This window comes from Globicephala melas, chromosome 3 (genome assembly GCF_963455315.2).
Source record: "Globicephala melas chromosome 3, mGloMel1.2, whole genome shotgun sequence".
Taxonomy (NCBI): domain Eukaryota; kingdom Metazoa; phylum Chordata; class Mammalia; order Artiodactyla; family Delphinidae; genus Globicephala; species Globicephala melas.
Window position 1 is genome coordinate 80,819,822 of NC_083316.1, and position 23,436 is coordinate 80,843,257.

The window sequence follows — 23,436 nt, forward strand, 5'->3', positions numbered from 1 at the left end:
TTATAAATTTCAGTATATTTTTCTTTTTTAAAAAAATTTTTGTGGAAGTCTAGTTGATTTACAACGTTGTGTTGGTTTCAGGTGTGCAGCAAAGAATCAGTTATACATATACATATATCCACTCTTTAAATTTCAGTATTTTAAAGAAACTGTTGTGTTTACAGTTGCACCACTGGAAGACTGGAGGGTGGGGAGGAGGATTTTTACTTTCCATCTTATATCATGTATTATCATTCTGTATTTTTTATTGTATGTATTTTATAATATTTACATTAAAATATCTCAGTTGTGGAATTGTCACACACACAAAAAAAGCCGAGATAGGCTGAAAGTTAGGCCACTTGTACCAGTTAGCCAAGTTGTTGATGCAAAGGAAAAGTCCTTGAAGGAAATTAAAACTGCTACTCCAGTGAAAATACAAATGAGAAGAAAGTGAAACAGCCTTATTGCTGATATGTAGAAAGTTTTAGTGGTCTGGATAGAAGATCAAACCAGCCACAACATTCCCTTAAGCCAAAACCTAGTCCAGAGCAAGGCCCTAACTCTCTTCAATTCTGTGAAGGCTGGGAGAGGTGAGGAAGCTGCAGAAGTAGTTTGAAGCTCATTTTGCTTCATAAGGTTGAAGGAAAGAAGCCGCTTCCATAACATAAAAGTACAAGGTGAAGCAGCAAGTGCTGATGTAGAAGCTGCAGTGGGTTATCTAGAAGATCTAAGATAATGAATGAAAGTGGCTACGCTAAACAAACAGACTTTCAATGTTAACGAAACAGGTTTATATCGGAAGATGACATCTGGGACTTTCATTGCTAGAGAGGAGTCAATGCCTGGCTTCAAAGCTTCAAAGGACAGTCTGATTTTCTTGTTAGAAGCTAGTGCAGCCCAAGACTTAAAATCGAAGCCAGTGCTCATTTACCATTCTGAAAATCCTAGGGCCCTTAAGTATTATGCTAAGTCTACTCTGCCTGTGCTCTGAATGCAACAACAATGCCTGGATGACAACATCTGTTTACAACATGGCTTACTGAATATTTTAAGCCCACTGTTGAGATCTATTCTTAGAAAAAAAAAAGGATTCCCTTTCAAAAATATTACTGCTCATTGACAATACACCTGGTAGTCACCCAAAAGCTCTGATGGAGATGGACAAGGAGATTCATGTTGTTTTCATGCCTGCAAACATAACATCCATTCTGCAGCCCATGGATCAGGAGTAATTTAGAATTTCAGTTCTTATTCTTTAAGAAATACATTTCGTAAGGCTATAGCTGCCATAGATAGTGATTCCTCTGATGGATCTGGGCAAAGTCAGTTGAAAACCTGAAAAGGATTCACCCTTCTAGACGCCATGAAGAACATTTGTGATTCATGGGAAGGGGTCAAAAAATCAACTCCTGTTCATAGAACGGGAGTTTGGAAGAAAGTGATTCTAATGCACATGGATGACTTGAAGGGGTTCAAAATTTCAGCAGAAGAAATAACTGCAGATGTGGAAGAAACAGCAAGTGAACTAGAATTAGAAATGGAGGCTGAAGATTCGACTGAATTGCTGCAATCTCATGATAAAACTTAAATGGATGAGGAGTTGCTTCTTATGGATAAGCAAAAAAAATGGTTTTTGAGATGGAAATTACTCCTGGTGAAGATGCTGTGAAGATTGTTGAAATAAAAGGATTTAGAATATTACATACACTTAGTTGCTAAAGCAGTGGCAGCATTTAAGAGGATTAGCTCCAATTTTGAAAGAAGTTCTACTGTGGGTAAAATGCCATCAAACAGCACTTCATGCTACAGAGAAAGTGCTCATGAAAGGAAGAGTCAATCAATGCAGCAAACTTCATTGTTGTCTTATTTTAAGAAACTGCTACAGCCACTCCAACTCTCAGTCAGCAGCCATCAATATCTAGGTAAGACTCTCCACCAGCAAAAATATTACAACTCCCTGAAGGCTCAGATGATGGTTAGCATTTTTTAGCAATAAAGAGTTTTTTTAATTAAAACGTGTACATTATATTTTTAGATATAATGCTACTGTCCACTTAATAGACTATAGTATAGTGTAAACTTAACTTTTATATGCACTGGGAAATCAAAAAGTCTGTGTGACTTGCTTTACTGTGATATTCACTTTCTTGTAGTGGTCTGGAACCAAACTGGTAATATCTCCGAGGTATGTCTGTATAGAGACAAATGGGCTAGAGATAGGGACAACTGGACAGACAGACAGACAGACACACACACACACACACACACACACACACAGGGAAAGACGCATTACAGGTTAAGGGCCATGTTACCTTAAAAGAGCCATCACCGTAATAGAATACCTCAGAACAAATGGACATAAAATTTTCAAGAGCAGTCTTTGGTTGTCATGGACATACTCTTTATTGCTTTTCCTCCCTCTATCCCTTCCAGTTTGCTTCCTTCCTACCTCACTTTTTTTTTTAAAAGACATTCTTTCTGAAAACACACTTACATGAGGCTGATGCTAGAAAAAAAACCCTTGTCTGCTCTCAGGCATATCACAGTCTAACTAGAGTACAGACAAGTAAACAGAGAATTGCAATAAATAATTATGGAAGGCATTATGGCAGTGATATGCACTGGTTGCTTTGGAATAACATAGGACCTTTGGAAGCATGATATCCTCCTTCAAGTTACTGGCCGGCACCACCCTTATCACTCTATTCACTGATTACATATGATTCTATTACTAGTTTAGAAATCGTTTGTATTCATCTGTTCTGACTACTATAACAAAATACCACAGACTGAGTAGCTTAAAAACAACAGAAATGTATTTCTCACAGTTTTGGAGGCTGAAAGTCTGAGATTAGGGTGCCAGCATGGTCTGGTGAGGGTCTTCTGGATTTCAGACTTCTTGTATCCTCAGATGGCAAAAGAGGGTAAAGGGTGATATCTTGGGCCTCTTTTATAAGGGCATGAATTCAAATAAATGGAAAGATATCCTGTGTTTATGGATTGGAAGAACTAACATTGTTAAAATGTCCATACTATCCAAAGCCATCTACAGATTTACCATAATCCCTATCAAAACACCCATGACATTTTTTCCCCAGAACTAGAATAATCCTAAAATTTGTATAGAACCACAGAACACCCTGAATAGTCAAAGTAATCTTGAGAAAAACAAAACAAAACACAAAGCTGGAGGTATCACACTCCCTGATTTCAAACTATACTACAGAGCTACAGTTATTAAAACAGTATGGTACTGGCACAAAAACAGACATAGATCAATGGAACAGAAGACAAAGCCCAGAAATAAACCCTATGCATTTATGGTCAATTAATTTACAACAAAGGAGGCAAGAATATACAATGGGGAAAAGACAGTCTCTTCAATAAGTGGTGCTGGGAAAACTGGACAGTACATGCAAAAGAAGGAAATTAGAATATTTTCTCACACCATATACAAAAATAAACTTAAAAAGGATTAAAGACCTAAATGGAAGACCTAAAACCATAAAACTTCTAGAAGAAAACATAGGCAGTATGCTTTTTGACACTGGTCTTAGCAATACTTTTTTGGATATGTCTCCTCAGGCAAAGGAAACAAAAGCAAAAATAAATGGGACCTAACCAAACTTAAAAGCTTTAGCACAGCAAAGGAAACTATCAACAAAACAAAAGGCTGCCTACTGAATGGAAGAAGACATTTGCAAATGACATGTATGATAACTGGTTAATATCCAAAATATATGAAGAACTCATAGAATTCAATATCAAAAAATAAACAGTCTAATTAGAAAAATGGTCAGAGGAACTCAACAGGCATTTTTTCAAAGAAGACAAACAGATGGCCAACAAGTACATGAGAAGATGCTCAACATCACTAATCATCAGAGAAATGCAAATCAAAAACCACAATGAGATACCACCTCATAACGGTCAGAATGGCTATTATCAAAAAGACAACAAATAGAAAGCGTTGAAGAGGATGTAGAGAAAAGGGGCCCTGGTATACTGTTTGCGGCAATGTAAACTGGTGCAGCCACTATGAAAAAACAGTATGTGGAGGCTCCTCAAAAAATTAAAAATAGAACTACCATACAATCTGGAAATTCCACTCCTGGATATTTATCCAAAGTAAATGTAAACACTAATTCCAAAAGATATATGCATCCCAATGTCCACTGCAGCGTTATTCACAATAGCCAAGATATGGATGCAACATAAGTGTCCATCAATGGATAAATGGATAAAGATGTGCCATGTATATATATATATATATTATATATATATATAATATATATATATATCATGGAATATTGCTCAGTCATAAAAAAGAATAATATTTTGTCATTTGCAACAACATGGATGGACCTGGAGGATATTATGCTTATTTAAATAAGTCAGACAGAAAAATACAAATACTGTATGTTTTCACTTATTTGTGGAATCTAAAAAATAAAATGAACGAATATAACAAAACAAAACCAGACTCACAGATACAGAGAACAAACTAGCAGTTACCAGAGGTGGTTGGGGTAGGGGCGAAATAGGTGAAGGGGATTAAGAGATACAAATAATTAGGTTTTAAATAAATAAGTTACAAGGAATTAATGTACAAAACAGTGAATACAGCCAATATGTTAAAATAATTTTATATGTTGTATAATCTATAAAAATATTGAATCATTATGTTGTACACCTGAAACCAATGTAATATTGTAAATCAACTAAACTTCAATAAAAAATAAAAGTGTAAAGTTTCTTACCCAGAGGAGGTGCTTGATACAGTATGGTTTTCAACTTCTCTTTTATGTTTTTCTAAATATTATTAAATTTTTAGTAAGAGATTTAACAATTTTTTGTTAAACTCAACTAAGTACTATACAATATTCTAGGAAGCAGGAAAGGAATCAATTATGCCTCTTGGATTTTAAGTTCAGTTAATAGATTGGTTTGATGATGCATGCTACTGAACTGAGGAAGAAAGGCACAGATTAGAATCAAAATTATATATTGCCTCATTATGCTTGAGATACCTTGACAACAAAGTAAAAAAGTTAAGAGGCTAATGGACATTTTGTTATGTATTTTAAGCAAAATGGAAAAAATCACTGCTAAAGATATAAATAAGTATATACATAGGAATAATATGATATGTGAGAAGGTAGAGACTGAAAACATGGACTATACATACACGAAGTCTTGCTGTAATGAAAAGCAAAGAAACGGAGCAATACCTGGATATTTAATTGATGTCAATGGGAGATTTAAAGTTTTATATACTAAAAAAAAGTTTGTCCCAAATGACTTTCAGAGAACTTCCTATGCATCTGCTTACTGTTGTTAGTGTTGTTTTCCCTTGTTAACATAGTGGAAGCAATATATAAAATGCTTGCTAGCTAATGCTCATCAATAATGCAAAGTATTTGACTACAAATATTGTATGGTTCAATCAATATTCCAGCTGAAACAAATTATTCTAGATTAGCATCTAATTGTCTTGGGTTTTCCTAAATTGCTACCTTAAAATTTAATGAACTCTAGAAATTAAATAGGAGTTTAGAGATAAACAGAAAAAGGGTAGATTTCAACTCTGTGTTTTTTTTATTACTTCTTTCTTCCTTTATTATCTGTGACCACCATCTGCTCAGTTTCATATCACAGTTATTTGTTTTCCCATTTAATCTGACTTAAAATTCAATTATGATCTCACCTTAATTAAAACAGCAAGAACTTTGTGAATATTATCATTAATACTAAATGGTGAGTTCCTTGGTGCATATATATTTCATTTGAATATGCCCATAGATACTCCAAAAGTAGTTGTTCTTTATACAAATATATTTGTTAAGATAAATAGAATATATTGAATCCTTTCTAAGAATCTGAACTAATTTCTGTTGGTTGAATTTGAAATGTGAATATATGACAAATGCAGGCCATATAGGAGATGTTCATCTATTTTTTTATACACTACCTGTTTTTCTGTGTGATACATTTAGGGTAAGAGCAACCATCCAAGTTTGCCTAGGACTGTCTGGTTTGAGCACTAAAAGGCCAGTCCAGGAAACCTCTCAGTTCTAGGCAAATTGGTGCAGTTGGTCACCACACATTCTAGAAACCACTTTATTTTAAAGATAAAATACAAATTGCTAAAAAATATTTTAAATAATCTACTTAAACATTAGTAATCTATTCAGTGTAATACAGTGTGTCTTCATTTTGAGAAAGAGTCTATGAAGTCTGTATTAAGAATTATTTCAAACCTGTTTTAGAAAGTGCATTGGTTCAAAGAAAGAAATTACCACTTTATAAGAGAGATGTACAATACAACCATATGATTTTATTTTTCTAAACTACTGTCTCTAAACCTAGGTTGAATCAATACTTCTCAATTTGCTTTCAACTTTAAGGCTTTTGCAACTAATGTAACACAAAAGTGCAAACCAAAGAGAAACAAACTTCTCAAGTTTTTAAATCTGGAGTTTAGAGAAGGGGTACATGATACATACTATAACTATTGCTCTGAAAAAACAAAAAAGCTTTTTCATATAACTAAAGAAGCAGAAAGTCTCATGGTAATTATTAAAATGTTGCTTACATTTTTTTTCTCAACAGTGTCTATCATCGCTGATGAGATTATAAATATCCAAGAATTTGCCAACACTCAGCATTTTGTTCTTGATTCTCACTGCTGACAAAGATCACCTTTCACAACATAATGAACTTCAATAAAACCCCAGGACATGTCTTGGAAGAGTTTCAAGAAGACAGAAAAAAAAATAATGGTAAGAAAAATCTTAAATGTGACCTTTTCCTTAATTTGGGGCGTGGTCAATAGTGTAAAGAAAAATAGCCTGTTTGGGGAGACAGCATCAGATTTCACGTTATTAAAGAAAAGAAAAATCTGATTGTTTCAACAACTGGAGAACTTTTTCATCTATCTTTCAGGACAAAGAACATTATTAAATATGCTACAAGATATTCCAGCTGGTCCCAAATAAAATTTCAAGACTGTCAGGATACATACAATCATTATATTCAAAACTTAATGTATCTCAAACAATCAAGTAAGCTACAAAACCAAAGCGCTCTACATACTCTTTCTTCTAAATCACAGTATGTTAAAATTGGTCTCTGTGGCACTGTCCAGCTTGTACTTCTGCTTCCACATTCTGTTTCTTCTGTTATCACTTCCATCTACCCTGTCTAGACAGCCTTCCTCCAATATATGCAAACCATCTCATTATCTCCCTCACTCCTGTGTTAGGTGGAATATCCTGAAATTTTAGCATGACCCACTTTATAATTTTACTATATATCTCTATATTTATATATATGCATATCATCACCTTATAATAATAGCTAACTTTCACTGAGTATTATTTGCATGCCAGGTACTGTGCTAAACACATATTTATTATTTTATTAAAAACAACAATTCAAGGCAGTTTTTATTATATGTTCTATTTTACATATGAGGAAACCAGAAACTCAGAGGAGTAAAGTTACTTGCCTCATTCAGGCAACTAAAAATGGTGGATTAGAGGCAGTAACCACATTAGACTTTACCACATTAGACTAAAAATAATAATTACACACACACACACACACACACACACACACAGGTTTTCACTTTCTTACTCAAAGAAGGCACTCAATACAGGTTTCTATGGATGATAAAGATCTATCATCATGAAATTAGAAAGTGTAGTATGACCAGGAAATCAGCCTATCTACTTGATAGTCCTCTAAACAAGTTTATCCATTTTGTGGACAAACACTACAAAGAAAGTGGTAAATTTGAGTAAGTTTTCATTCACAAGGTAACTTAAGGCAACCCAGAAACTTCCCAAATCTTGTCCTTAAATTTTTTACAGAAAGAGCTTAGAAGCCTCTCAGCCTGTCCTAGAGCAGATAAAATTTCAAAATAATAAATAAATATCTATATATGTATACGCATTTTGTGTTCATAGAATTAGAAAAGTGATAGGTAGAATTGAAAGCAGCTCTTTTTCCCCTTTCCTGCTTGCCCATTTTTGTCCCTTTCCAACCTTGAAAGAACCTAATTATAGGAACAAGATCACTAGGCAATTTAAACTAACTTCTGACATGCTCTCCTGAATACACACTGTGCCTTGCCTAACCTGCTGATTCTTCTCCTAGATAAAAAGTAGTAAGAATGAAGAATTAAAAAAAGAAGAAGAAGAATTAAGTAGTTAAATAATGACCAGCTCTTCACCCCCAACAGCTCCCTTAGCAATCCTGCAGGCAAATCATGTGGGCAAGATAACATCCAAACAGAGAGTTGGAGTGTCTGCAAGTAATAGAGAATGATGCAGAACCCACCTCCTGCCTAGATGATTCACTGAGATTCTCCCCCACACCTCACCTTTTTCTCCTTTAAAAACTGTCATGGCGGGCTTCCCTGGTGGCGCAGTGGTTGAGAGTCCGCCTGCCGATGCAGGGGACACGGGTTCGTGCCCCGGTCTGGGAATATCCCACATGCCGCGGAGCGGCTAGGCCCGTGAGCCATGGCCGCTGAGCCTGTGCGTCCGGAGCCTGTGCCCCGCAACGGGAGAGGCCACAACAGTGAAAGGCCCGCGTACCGCAAAAAAAAAAAAAAAAAAAAAACTGTCATGGCTGAGCAGAATCTTTGGAGTTGGTCTCTGGACATGAGTCCAACTTCTCCCCAGATTGCTGGCTTTTCTGATTAAAGCATCTTTCCTTTCTACTGACAGTTGCCTCTCGATTATTGGCTTTTGAGTGGCAAGCAGCTGAACCTGAGTTCGGTAACAGAATTAGAAAATTGATAGATAAATAAATACATGGATAGATGACAGACAGAGAGATAGAAAGCTGAGTATCATGGAAAAGCAGCATGGTTGTGATGTTACACAGAGTGGGGAAATTGGTCACAGGTAAATGGCAAGGAAGGAAGGAAGGAAGGAAGGGAGGAAGGAAGGAAGGAAGGGAGGGAGAGAAGGAGAGAGAGAGAAAGAAAGAGGGAGGGAAGCAGGGAAGAAAAGAAATATTCACAGTCACAGGAAAAGAAAAATTACAGTGTGCATTTAGGAAGCACTAAAAGTGCAGCATTATTAAAAGCATGCTTAGGGCATTGGTTCTTTTTACTGCCTAACCTGGACCAAGAATACTAATATAATTTAACTTCAGTTTGTATTCTGTAAGGTAATCAATTGCGTATAAAATGTAAGTATAATATACTTTCTTATATGAAAGTTATAGCCACAGGAAGAGTATGTGTTTCTCTTAGTTCTATTTTCTCACTACCCTCTGAGTATTTCCAAATCAGCTTATATTTTGTTATACTGATACTCCAGTTATTTATTTTTCTGTCAAATTTAAATTACTCTCACAATCTCACACTTGTAACAAAGTGCGTGTGATTCCAAACTTTACATATTTTACTGCCTTATTTTGTTTTGTATACATACTCAATAACTAACTTTCTCAAATTTATTTCCTATTGCAGTTCTGGCCAGATATATGAGCAATATTTTCCTTTAGACAGCTAGTGCTGCACTTGTTTCTTGTTTTAGTATGCACACTTTCATAATATTCCTTCTTAATGGCATTTCATATACACCTCTTTGTCATTTTCATTCTCTGTGTACTTGTCCCTTCTCCCAGCATTCTCCTTATACTTTACACTCATTCTCTCTACCTGCAAGTTCTTCTCAGAGGACATTTATTTCCTATCTGTGTAAAATCCATCTATCCTAAAGCAATTTCTAATTCTTTACAAAACTGAAATCCATTCTGTCTGTGCCTCAAGCTAAGTTTTTAGTTTTATGTTCCTCCACGCCTCGGCCCAAATGAGGCACAGGCAGCATAACGAGCTCTGACCAAATTTCAAGGATGGCTTATGTGGCAAAGCAAATGGATTATGCTTCCATTTCACAAGATGACAGTAGCCAGGAGACTCTTCACTAAAGTAATATAAAGCAAGGGGTGAGAGAGTCATTGGTATCAAAGCATTTCTCATAAAAGATGAAGAGAACTCTTCTTGAGACAGTTTCTCCTCTCTGGGGACTTATGCTAATTACAAAGCATCATAAACAAATTTTAAAACCTATTCTCAGAGAGGGAAAGACTCCAAAAACACCTCTCAAAGGGAAATAGCAATGTGATTATCACAACTTATTTCCTTCTATCTATTCTTTTTGTTTTCAATTTCATAACTTACCTTTTAATCTTGCTTCATATATCACACAGATATATAAAACAAGATTAGAAACACAATTACAAAGATAGTCATCAGAGTTACTCCCCCTGGGATTCTCCCTGAAACACACCCACAAATAAAAACTGCACTGGCATATAAATAGTGAATCACTGCCACATTCTAAGTCTGTATTTAAAGTTTGATAACTTGATATTTGTGAGGATTACTAGGGATAGTTAATCTTGTTAGAATGAAAATGTCATGAAAAATAATAAAGTTATTACAGATTTATAATACTATTACAGTATGTAAAAAGCTTGATATCATTTAGCATTGACTATGTGAAAATTCATGCAAATTCACAAATAATCATTGAGCACTATTCTAGACTTGCTCCTGAACCCACGAGAAACTCATATAACTTTGTACTTATTTTATGTTATGCAGTTTGTGATAGATAGCAAAATTTTAAAGAATTCACTATAAATTGTAGAAAATATTAAAGGACTCTCAAAGCTTCTATATATTTTACTTTTAACCCATACTCCCACAGCCTTATATAAGATTAATCTAGATCATCACATTGCACACTGACCCTATATAAAGGACCTTATACAGCCACATGAGGGAATCCTTTGTCAGGTTTCTGTATCATTGTTCTCATTCAGAACTATATTTTTGCTCCTGGTTCTAACCAATATTTACTCCCCTCATATATGGCTTCCATGTATGCTGTGGTGTGATACCTGTGCCCTTCAGAAAGATCTGCAAGGCATGAAAGGAGAATTGTCCATGCTGAGACTTTAGGACTGAAAGACTCCTCTGGTGGCAGTTCTAATCACGTTTCCCTGCTGCAAGTTCAGGTTGGCAGAGAGATGCTTTGTCATATCATTAAAGAGCCATGAGGCTATATAAAACTATGTAAAATAATGTCGCCTTTCTGAGTTAACAGTGTAGTTTTTGTCCCTGTCAAGAGGAGGGTCAGATTCAAAAAGAACATTTTGAATATCAGTAAAAATTATTACTAACATAAACAGGTTATATCTTGAAAACTGGAAATCGTGGTAACAAATTGTCAAATAATTTTGAAAATCTCTTTTAAATTATACTGGTTTTGCTTTTTTTAAGTTTGGATAACGAAACAGTGAAGTACACATACAAAAATGGTTTAAACTCACCTAAAATAGCATGTCTTTTCTGAATAGAATAGAGAAAATAAAAGGCTGTTTTTTCTCCTGTAGCCATAAATACTTGGTTTATAAATAAATACTGGACCAGATTACACATATTATGAAAAACTTAGAGGGTAGGCAGAATTATTATATTACATTCTTATTATTTATTATCTTGGAATTCCAAATAATTAATATAACTTTCTAACTATTAAACCCACTAATAAAACAGTTACTCAGAGTGAGGTTATGTCATTACCATGAGTTCTCAAAATGTCCATACTTTTTCTTTTATCATACTTATTGGAGTATAATAGCTTTACAATGTTGTGTTAGTTTCTGCCCTATAACAAAGTGAATCAGCTATATGTATACATATATCCCAATATCCCCTCCCTCTTGCATCTCTCTCCGACCCTCCCTATCCCACCCCTCTAGGTGGTCACAAAGCACCCAGCTGATCTCCCTGTGCTATGCAGCTGCTTCCCACTAGCTATCTATTTTACATTTGATAGTGTATATAAGTCCATGAGACTCTCTCACTTCGTCCCAGTTTACCCTTCCCTGTCCCCGTGTCCTCAAGTCCATTCTCTACATCTGCGTCATTATTCCTGCCCTGCCCCCTAGGTTCATCAGAACCATTTTTTTTCTTTTTTTAGATTTCATATATATGTGTTAGCATATGGTATTTGTTTTTCTTTTTCTGACTTACTTCACTCTGTATGACAGACTCTAGGTCCATCCACCTCACTACAAATAACTCAATTTTGTTTCCTTTTATGGATGAATAATATTCCACTGTATATATGTGACACATCACATCTTCTTTATCCATTCATCTGTCGATGGACATTTAGGTTGCTTCCATGTCCTGACTATTGCAAATAGTTAGTGCTGCAATGACATTGTGGTACATGACTCTTTTTGAATTATGGTTTTCTCAGAGTATATGCCCAGTAGTGGGATTGCTGGGTCATATGGTAGTTCTATTTGTAGTTTATTAAGGAACCTCCATACTGTTCTCCATAGTGGTTGTATCAATTTACATTCCCAGCAAAAGTGCAAGAGGGCTCCCTTTTCTCCACACCCTCTCCAGCATTTATTATTTGCAGATTTTTGATGATGGTCATTCTGACTGGTGTGAGGTGATACCTCATTGTAGTTTTGATTTGCATTTCTCTAATGATTAGTGATGTTGAGCATCCTTTCCTGTGTTTGTTGGCAATCTGTATAACTCCTTTGGAGAAATGTCTACTTAGGTCTTATGATCATTATTGGATTGGGTGGTTTGTTTTTTTGATACTGAACTGCATGAGCTGCTTCTACATTTTGTAGATTAATCCTTTGTCAGTTGCTTCATTTGCAAATATTTTCACCCATTCTGAGGGTTGTCTTTTCGTCTTGTTTATGGTTCCCTTGGCTACACAAAAGCTTTTAAGTTTCATTAGGTCCCATTTGTTTATTTTTGTTTTTATTTCCATTTCTCTAGGAGGTGGGTCAAAAAGGATCTTGCTGTGATTTATGTCATAGAGTGTTCTGCCTATGTTTTCTTCTAAGAGTTTGATGGTGTCTGGCCTTACATTTAGGTCTTTAATCCATTTTGAGTTTGTTCTTGTGTATGGTGTTAGGGAGTATTCTAATATCATTCTTTTACATGTAGCTGTCCAGTTTTCCCAGCACCACTTATTGAAGAGGCTATCTTTTCTCCATTGTATGCTCTTGCCTCCTTTATCAAAGATAAGGTGACCATATGTGCGTGGGCTTATCGCTGGGCTTTCTATCCTGTTCCATTGATCTATATTTCTGCTTTTGTGCCAATACCATAGATTTCTGTACTTTGTAGTATAATCTGAAGTCAGGGAGCCTGATTCCTCCGAACAAAGGGGGTGCGAGGGGAACAAGCCAAAGGAGAGAACAATAACAAAGTATATAGAATAAAATAAAATTAGAAAAATAAAAGATTTATTAGGAAAAATAAAAATATAAATGAATGAACAACAATGAATCAACAAGGTAAAACAGAGCCCTAATCTCAAAGAGGAAAAAAGGAAAAGCAAAAAAAAGCCTTGGCTATGGGGGTGGAGTTTAGGCTGGGGTGGAACTTAAGCAGGGGCAGGGTTTAGGGTGGGGCAGGACCTAGGCCAGTGGGGGCATGACGTTTGAGCGTGTGGCAGGGCCTAGGCTCAGGATGCACGCAGCCAGCAGGAGAAGGCCTTGGAGGCGGGGCCTAGGCAGGGTGACACTGAAGCATGGGGCAGGGCCTCTGCTTAGGACCTGTGCAGAAGGGGAAAGGCAGCACCTCCAAAGGAGGGCCTCTGGAGTGTGGAGTTCTGGAGCTTGGAGGTAAGGCCCTGGGTGGGAGTGTAGGGGCGGGGCTTGGGCTCTGCGTGGCAGCAGGGAGGCTCCGAGGGCAGAGGATTAGGTCTGGGAGTCCAACAGGCTCCCTGGTGCCTAAGTGGACAGGGAAAGAGCTGGCTGCGTTCCCTTCTGTTCCTCCGCACCCCCCCCAACATCTCCCCCATCCCTGCTGCACCCCTAAATGTGGGTGGGTCCTGCTGGGTGTAGGAACTCCTTCCCTCCCCTAGCCTCACCCCAGAGGTGCTAGCCTCAGAGGTCCAGGCTTTACTTTTGCTCCCCCTTCCCTCCCTTCCATTCCCTCTGGACCCACGTGGCTGGAGGGGGGCCTTGGTGGGCAGAGGATTAGGACTGGGATCTCAGCAGGCTTCCAGGGCCCACGTGGGTAAGGGAAACCTGGCCATGCTCCCTTTCAATCATCTGTCCTCCCAATGGTTCCCCAATTTCCCCCTTCGGGCGTGGGATCCCTTCCCCTCCCCCAACTACCCCTCAGGGGCGCCAGTCCTGTCTGGCGACCACTTCTCCTCCCGCTTCACTCCCCCCACTCCCCACGTCCTACCTGGTTGCTGGGGGTTTCTCCCATTCCCTTAGGTGTCTGTGGTCCCCCACCAGTGCCTGGTAGGTGCCCTAGTTGTGCAGAGACACGAATTCTGCATCCTATACCCTTATTTTTTAGAGCTAAAAATGTATAGTATTTTTAATGTAGTTTTTTCCTTCTTTATGTTAGAATGAACTCGGAAAATTAGCAACTACAGTAAGAGAGGACAGAGAAGGTGACCTAAGCATATAAATGTGTCTCTTTTCCCCCAACTTTCCTAAGAGTGACCAATTGGAAAGGGGGGAAGTATCAACCCCACCTAGAAATTCAAGAGGTGCTGATGAAAGAGTTATGAAGGACTATGCTCTGTTGCCAGGCCTAAAATCTCTACATCCACTTCCTCATTCTAAGGAGGCTTATTGACTTTTACTCTAGTTAATGTTCTCAGAAAAATACTCACCACAAATTTTAAAGTTATTAATTAACCACCTTCTTGCTGTCAGAAGAGGATTACTGAGGGTTCTACCTGCCTATCAAATCCTGAAGCCTCCAGCTGAACTGAAGAGTAGGCTGCCTTTAAGGTCATTCTTTTTCATCCCACTTAAGGTGAGGCAACTTTATACTGACCTACAGAAGGTGCCCAACAGTCCATCACTGGACCCTGCTTGGAGTTCAAAAGTGAGCATGACTTACCAGGGAAAATCAAATTGTGAAAAAAATATTTGATGTCAAGAGTCCATACTAGCTACTAATACCAAATAGTATATATTATGATATATAAATATAAGTAGGCAATTTGAACAAATTAAAGTCAACTGACAAAGAGAATGAATAACTGAAAAATAGAGACCTAGGGGAATAGAGCAAATGCACTGCAGTGAAGGCAAAAATAGTGAAAAAAATATAAAAGGAGAATTTTTTAAAAATGTGTTCATTGTACTTCCATACAAGTTTTAAAATAAAAGCACTTTAATGGGAGCATTTACACTTTCAATAAAATGAATTCAAATTATCATGAAAAATTTTGAAATAAGGAAAATTTTGTGTGGCAAGAGAAACATAATTGCTTAAAGTAAAAAAAATATTGATAGAGGATGTGAATAGTAAAATAACTCAGTGTAACAGGAGGTAAGTTATAGGTATACAAACAGAAAGCAGATGAAAAAGATAAAAAGCATAACTTAGGAAGAGAGAGAGAAGAGAGAAAGCAAAGATAAAAAGATAAATCAAACCCAGAATGTCCCATATCCCTGTGTGTCAGATAACATTCTATACATTAAAAGGAACAGAAGTCTACTCTAATCAATCAAAATTTAAATTTATAGTAAATGTACTGTTCCTATACGAACAGAGGTTCATTTTATTTCTGTACCTAGAACTGTATCTGGGACATGGTAGATTTCAGCAAATATTTCTTGGATAGATGTATGGATGAATGATGGACAGATGGATAATGGATGAACAAACGGATAGATACTTTTAAAAAGAAAATTATACATGCTCTGATATTACTCTTTGGAAAACACACATTTCCATAATTTTCCTTGCTAACTTAGCTAAAGAATGACAAACTCTTGTTCCTTTTTTTTTAATGTTGTGCTAACTTCTGCTGTACAACAAAGTGATTCAGATATATATATATAGATAGATATAGATAGATATAGATATAGATATACACACACATATATATATATTCTTTTTTATATTCTTTTCCATTATGGTTTATCAAAGGGTATGGAATATAGTTCCCTGTGCTATACAGTAGGACCTTGTTGTTTATCCATTCTATATATAATAGTTTGCATCTGCTAATCCCAAACTCTCAATCCATCCCTCCCCCTCCCCCTCCCCCTTGGCAAGGACAAGTCTGTTCCTGTTTTGTAGATAGGTTCATTTGTATCATATTTTAGATTCCACATATAAGGGATATCATATGGTATTTGTCCTTTCTGACTTACTTCATTTAGCATAATAATCTCTAGGTCCACCCATGTTGCTGCAAATGGCATTATTTCATTCTTTTTTATGGTTGAGTAATATTCCATTGTATATATGTACCACATCTTCATTATCCATTCATCTGTTGATGGACATTTAGGTTGTTTCCATGTCTTGGCTATTGTGGCTAATGCTGCTATGAACATAGGGTTGCATGTATCTTTTTGAATTATAGTTCTCTCCAGATATATGCCGAGGAGTGGGATTGCAGGAGCATATGACAACTCTATTTTTAGTCTTTTGAGGAACCTCCATACTGTTCTCCACAGTGGCTGCACCAATTTATATTCCCACCTACAGTGCAGGAAGGGTTCCTATTCTCCACACTCTCTCCAGCACAAAATCTTGTTCCTTGAATGAAATAATATTCAAAAATGTTACTATATTAACAATTTTGTTTTTAATCTGGAGATAAAAACAAATCTCTGAGTGCTGACAGATGGTTAAGTACTCTTGTATGATAAGATTTATTTTGGGAGAATCACAATTATAATGTAAGTAGTTTTTGTTTATTCTGATGATAAATATTTAGTATATATTCTCCTGGAAACAAGAGAGTGACTAGAGTTACTTAGCAGTATGTGCTTAAGAGCACTAATGTATCTTTAAATAACAGTATTCAGGCATGCACATAATAACAAAACACAAATGGGAAGAAAGAAGACTCAGGGGATTGATTTATAATGGGATGTTAAACCTTTTAGCTCAAGGTCATCAGTTCAGATATAATCTAAGTCATCAGTCAGTGACATATTTACAATTTGCAGAAATAAGATGAAATAATTTATTCTTTCAAAAGGCAGTTTTATTAAAAATCGGGATGGAACAGGGCTCATATGAGAGAGTTTTATAGTTATGATTACTCAAATAAGATAAAGAATACCTACTGAGTGTCTATCTATAAGCCCAGCATTCTGCACCCCAAATATATCCATGTGAAACTCTCTCCTATATTTATGCACCAGAGGTCAATTACAGATTCTGAGAATAATAAACTAAACATAATTAGAGATTAGAATTTTCAAAATGACTTAAGGGATTTTAACTTGTTAGCTGAAAAAAGAATCCTCTGAATATGCATTTCTTCATTCTTAAGGAAAATGATTTTATGCATGAGAAGCTGCCTTTAATTAAACAAATTCCTCTATAAAACTCACAGCATATTTTATTTGAATAGGCTATATTAAATACAGAAAAGTTTACACATAAAGCAATTTTCAACTAAGAGAAAGAGACTTCAAATTTTTTCTGAAAATACTCTTTCGTGTTTATCCCTTTCATCACTTTATATTACTTTCTCTTTATTTTGCTATTGCTTATTTAGACTTCACCACATCTTTTCTTTTTATTCTTTATTTTTTCAGTGGTAGTCTCTTGAGCCTTAATGACTTATTAAGAGATTACTAGCTGTACTTTCAGTGCAGTGCCAGGCTTGACTTTTCTATCACCTCTCCAACCTATGATTAACTTGTAGAATTTGTCTGGCAGAGAGGCAAACACTTTCTTTCCAGGGGAAGAAATAGATTACATGGTAGGGCCTTGTAGGATATTAGCCAGTTTTGTATCTAACTGAGAAATCTTACCCTAACACTACACATAAATGCCTAGTTTTTCAAATGATCTTTGAAGCCATCATAAATCTTACTAGTTCTCCATAAATGAATTTCTGGAATAAGGTATTTGTCATTTTAATGTTATGTTTGCATGATACTCATGATTTTTCACTCAGAATACTGTACTTTAACATTAAGAACATTTATTAGCTAACGTCCATTTATGAGGCCTTAGAGGATAAAATTCTTCCAAGCATTTATTTGCTTTTCCTAATCAAACCGTATGTTTTCATCTTATGGGCATTGAATTAACATATTCCATTGACCCCTTTGCTTTATCTACTCAAAAACTAGAAGCCAAATATTAGCAGCTTGTTCTCAGGCATGCACAAATTATTAGCACATAAGGTACTAAAATCTCTTCCTTAACAGGATAGAAAGCCCAGAGATAAACCCATGCACCTATGGTCACCTAATCTATGACAAAGGAGACAAGAATATACAATGGCGAAAAGACAGCCTCTTCAATAAGTGGTGCTAGGAAAACTGGACAGCTACACACAAAAGAATGAAATTAGAACACTCCCTAACACCATACACAAAAATAAACACCAAAATGGCTTAAAGACCTGAATGTAAGGCCGGACACTATAAAACTCTTAGAGGAAAACATAGGCAAAACAGTCTTTGACATAAATCTCAGCAAGATCTTTTTTGACCCACCTCCTAGAGTAATGAAAATAAAAACAAAAATAAACAAATGGGACCTAATGAAACTTAAAAGCTTTTGCACAGCAGAGGAAACCATAAACAAGACAAAAAAACAACCCTCAGAATAGGAGAAAATATTTGTAAATGAAGCAGCTGACAAAGGATTAATCTCTAAAATATATAAACAGCTCATGCAGCTCAATATCAAAAAACCAAACAACCCAATCCACAATGGGCAGGAGACCTAAATAGATGTTTCTCCAAAGAAGACATACAGATGGCCAACAAACACATGAAAAGATGCTCAACATCACTAATTATTAGAGAAATGCAAATCAAAACTACAATGAGGTATCACGTCACACTGGTCAGAATGGCCGTAATAAAAATCTACAAACAATAAATCCTGGAGAGGGTGTGGAGAAAAGGGAACCTTCTTGCACTGTATGTGGGAATGTAAATTGATACAGCCACTATGGAGAACAGTATGAAGGTTCCTCAAAAAACTAAAAATAGAACTACCATATGACCCAGCAATCCCACCACTGGGCATTTACCCAGAGAAAACCATAATTCAAAAAGACACATGCATCCCAATGTTCAGTCCCCCAGCTCCCTGAGTCTTATAAGTGATTGACTGGAAGCATCCAATGTTGATATTTTGTGTATTTCTATTACTAGTTCATGCTATGGATCATCGGTGTCATTAAGATCTTTACATCTAATCAGATTAAAGAACCAGTTCCAGAAACCTTAAAACCAATTCATAAAACTCATCCTTAAAATTCTCTTCCTCTAGAACCACTCTCATTACCATAATCTCTAGAGAAACAGAACCAAAAGGATACATATATTGATATAGATATAGATATGTATATATCTATACTTACATCTGTCTACCTATCAGCTATGCCTTTCTTAAAGTTAAAGCCAACATATAATTTTATTCATGGAAATTAAGGTTATATTTATAGCATATTCCTATTCTGACTCCAATTACTATTTGTTAGTGGGGGTGATGGTGGTAATGGTGGTGGTGTTAATGGTGGTAATGTGTGTGTATATGGTTTAGATATGAGAGTTTTTAAATATTAAAACAGTAGAGAAGTGTATAGTATATATTCAGGAAATCTAATTATCTTAAACCTTATGCTGGGCAAAAGTAATCCACATACATTAAAACCAATACCCCAGTGGAGAAAAATCCATAGTGTTTTACATATTTATATGAACATCTGTTCCATACTGTTTTACACATTTATAGGAACAGGGTCCGTACTGTTTTACATTTTATAGGAACAAGATGGAGGAGGGAGATCTATGTGAATTGTGATAATGCAAGTTTGCTTGTTAAGAAATTGGTCAGGTTAGAATGGGTTAGTCTCTAGACTACAGCTGCTGGTATCAGCCTATTCTCTTCTGGAGCTAACTCAAGATCTATTGAGCATGTTCACCTCCACTAAACTCTCAAAGTGAGAAAGGAAATGAGCCCCTAGGGCCATTCAAATCTTTCCTCTACCTACCTCCCAGGACTTGGGGATTGGTAAATATTATTCCCATCAGTTTTACTGACCCTGGGTTACAGGATTTCCATAATCAATAAGTAGCAATCAATAGATTTTGAGTCAAAAAATTAGAATTTGTGATTATTATTATATTATTACTATTCAAACAAAGGTATAGTTAGGTTTTTTGTTTCCTCTTAAATGCCTTCTGATTCTAACCAATACATAAGAATGTGGCTTAAGAAACCCAAATTTAGTCCAATATAACAAATGTCAGAATAATTCTCCATACAACATACAGGTTCCTTTGGCAGGGTTCTGCTGTTGAGATTTATATTGCTTTAAAGAGAAGGTCAATTTAAATATTGGTGATGAAATATTACCACTTTTTAAGAAAAATAAATCTTTTTTTTTTTTTTTTTTGCAGTACGTGGGCCTCTCACTGTTGTGGCCTCTCCCGTTGCGGAGCACAGGCTCCGGATGCGCAGGCTCAGCGGCCATGGCTCACGGGCCCAGCCGCTCCGCGGCATGTGGGATCTTCCCGGACCGGGGCACGAACCTGTGTCCCCTGCATTGGCAGGCGGACTCTCAACCACTGCACCACCAGGGAAGCCAAAGAAAAATAAATTTTAAAGTTAACATTTGCCAGACAAAGATCAAGTATCTCTGGCTCTGCCACTAAGAAGTCATCACTGCTGTGGTGTAAGTTACATTAACATAAGTCATGGATTAAATTTCAATATGTAAAGTCAATTTAAAATACGTATAACTTTAAAATATATTCATTTTTACATAACTTAAGGCTCATTTACTTTATTCTGTCATCTCATAATTATAATAACGATAAAAGGTAAGAACAGATAACATGAGAAACGATAAAAGGTAAGAACAGATAACATGAGAAGCGGTCTGAAGATAAATAGCTTGTATCACAAAGAATGAGCATAGCATAACTAACACTATACATGATAAATAACAATTTAAATAAATAAGCCAAAGAAGAAAATGTACCAATTTTACTAGAAGGTGGGATTACATCCAAAATGATCACTGTTAACTTGAAATATTTTGAATGCTCGAGAAGAGGGGAGAATATTATGTGTTTAAATTATGATCTTGTAAGAAAATGAAGGGATTGTATAACATTTAGCTAAATGTTGATTTTCACAAATTTGCATTCAAGTGCATTGCAATATAGAATCAATAATAATATGGCAGTGATTTATATTTTACCATATCCTTTTGTCAATGGAACTTCAAACATTTCAATCACAACTACCAGATCATTTACTAGCTTTGAAACTAAATAACTTAGGTTCTGAAATTGTTTCACTTCATCAATGTTTAAATGACAAGAGGGAAATTTTTCTGTTGTTCTTCTTTTGAGAAATAGTAAATAATGAGGAGATAAAAATGACACAATGGAAAGATCTTGGCTTTAAAGTAATCTATGTTTTGTCTATGGCTTGGAGCAGTTTCTGAAATGTAAGTTGAGGCACCTGTACAGATTTCTTTAGAAAACTTAATTATGTATTTTCCCTGTTAATTTAGATTATTAGAATATAATATTACTTATAATATTTCTTATATTTATATTATATAAAAATATAACTATAGATATATCATGTTCATAGTTCATACAAGTTTAAAAAACAAAATTACCAATTGAATATGATCATAATTTTAACATCAATAAAATTTAAATCAATAGCATTGATTTAATGTGTTGGATAATATAGATTTGCCAAAATGTGTACACTTATCTTACCATGGACCATGTGAAAAATTAATTCTTTCACTTTTTTCCTAATTAAACTATGAAAAAATTGGACTCATCAAGAATTCATTACGTATATATTGTCTTCCTTTTTCATTTCTCATTACTGCCAATCTGCTTGTAAATGCAAAAAACAAACATCAGCACTACATCACATGGCAAAATGTTTTTATAGTTATATTCTACATGATCATAAAATTCCTTAGATATTCTAAATAAAGCAAAACGATAAAGTTTATAATTACCCATGGACTAAATGTTCACAAAAATATGTTTTAACCATCACCTTGGAGAATAAGTCATTTAACTTATTTGAACCTCAGATTCCTCATGTGTTGAATGGGTGAAGAGAAATGTAGACTAGATGACTGAGTTTTTTTTTTCCCTTTTGTCATCCATAATTCAGTGAAAAACATTTAACATACATCCATTGAGTACCTAAATGTCCATAAATGTGCAGGATCTGAGATTCTACTCTTCTTGAATGCTAAGAAGTTAGCCTGACATAGTTTCATGGATGTTGTCAGAAGTGACAAAAGAGTCTCAGGACAGAGCCAAGAGACGTTATTACTCATGGGTACAAAGAACTGTATGAACCTCACATTTGTATCATTATTTTCCTTTAACCACCAAATCCCGTGGGGAGGACATTAAGTGGTCCAAATAGGTACTGTGCATGCAGTGGGTTTGAATCATAGCTGAGGAACTATAAAGGACTGCAAGCAAATCTGTCCTTTGCCTGGGAGGGAGACAATATCTTTATTATCTTGAACAGTAAGAAAAGAAGAGAAAAATACATGTCCTTGCTCTGGAAGTAGATACTACCTCTATTTTCCAAGGCTGTTTGCTACAAAAGTATCTTTAAGAAGGCAGTCTAGAACAAAAGGGTGTCAGATGCACCAGGAATTGCACTAAGCAGGTGGGAAAATGAACACGAATAATTCACAGTCTTTATTCTCAGGGAGCTAACCAACTAGTGACGGAGAATCAATACTTAAGTAGTTTTACTGCAGTAAAGTAAGTGTTAAACAGAACACTATGAACCCCTTGTTAGTTTACTGTATTAACAATGTAATTCACAAAGGAAAAGTGCCGTACAAAAGCTCAGGCACTGCAACATCTCATTCTTGATTAACTCATCACCAACTGCGTTCAGCATCACACTGAATGGTCAATGTTATAAACTAAATGTTTGTGTTCCCTGAAAATCTATATGTTGAGGCTCTAATCCCCAGTGTGATAGTATTTGGAGATGGAATTAGGCTTAGATTAGGTTTCAAGAGTGAGAATTCGTGATGGGATTAATACCCTTATAAGAAAAGGAAGGCAGAGATCTCTCTCTCTCCCCAAATGCAAGTACTGAGGAAAGCCACATGAGCACACAGCAAGAAGGTAGCCCTCTATAAACCAGGAAAAGGGCCCTCACCAAGAACGGAATATATTGGCACCTTGTTCTTGGACTTTCCAGCCTCTAGAACTAGGAGAAACAAATGTCTGTTGTTTAAACTACAGACCAGTCTATGGTATTTTGTTACAGCAGCCTGAGCTGACCAAGACAGTCAATAAGGTTGCATAGTAAGGGTACTGAAACAATATGTGAATCCTGAATAACCTCCTGAAAACGTTATATGGTTTATTTAATGCAATGGTTTTCATACTTGGTTC

The 23,436-nt window shown here is 35.9% G+C and overlaps 1 long non-coding RNA gene across 1 annotated transcript in view; it reads right to left on the reverse strand.

Moving 5' to 3' along the window:
• LOC115848100 (uncharacterized) overlaps nt 1-23,436 on the reverse strand; it is a 359,433-nt gene that overhangs the window by 97,717 nt on the left and 238,280 nt on the right. The window lies entirely within an intron of this gene.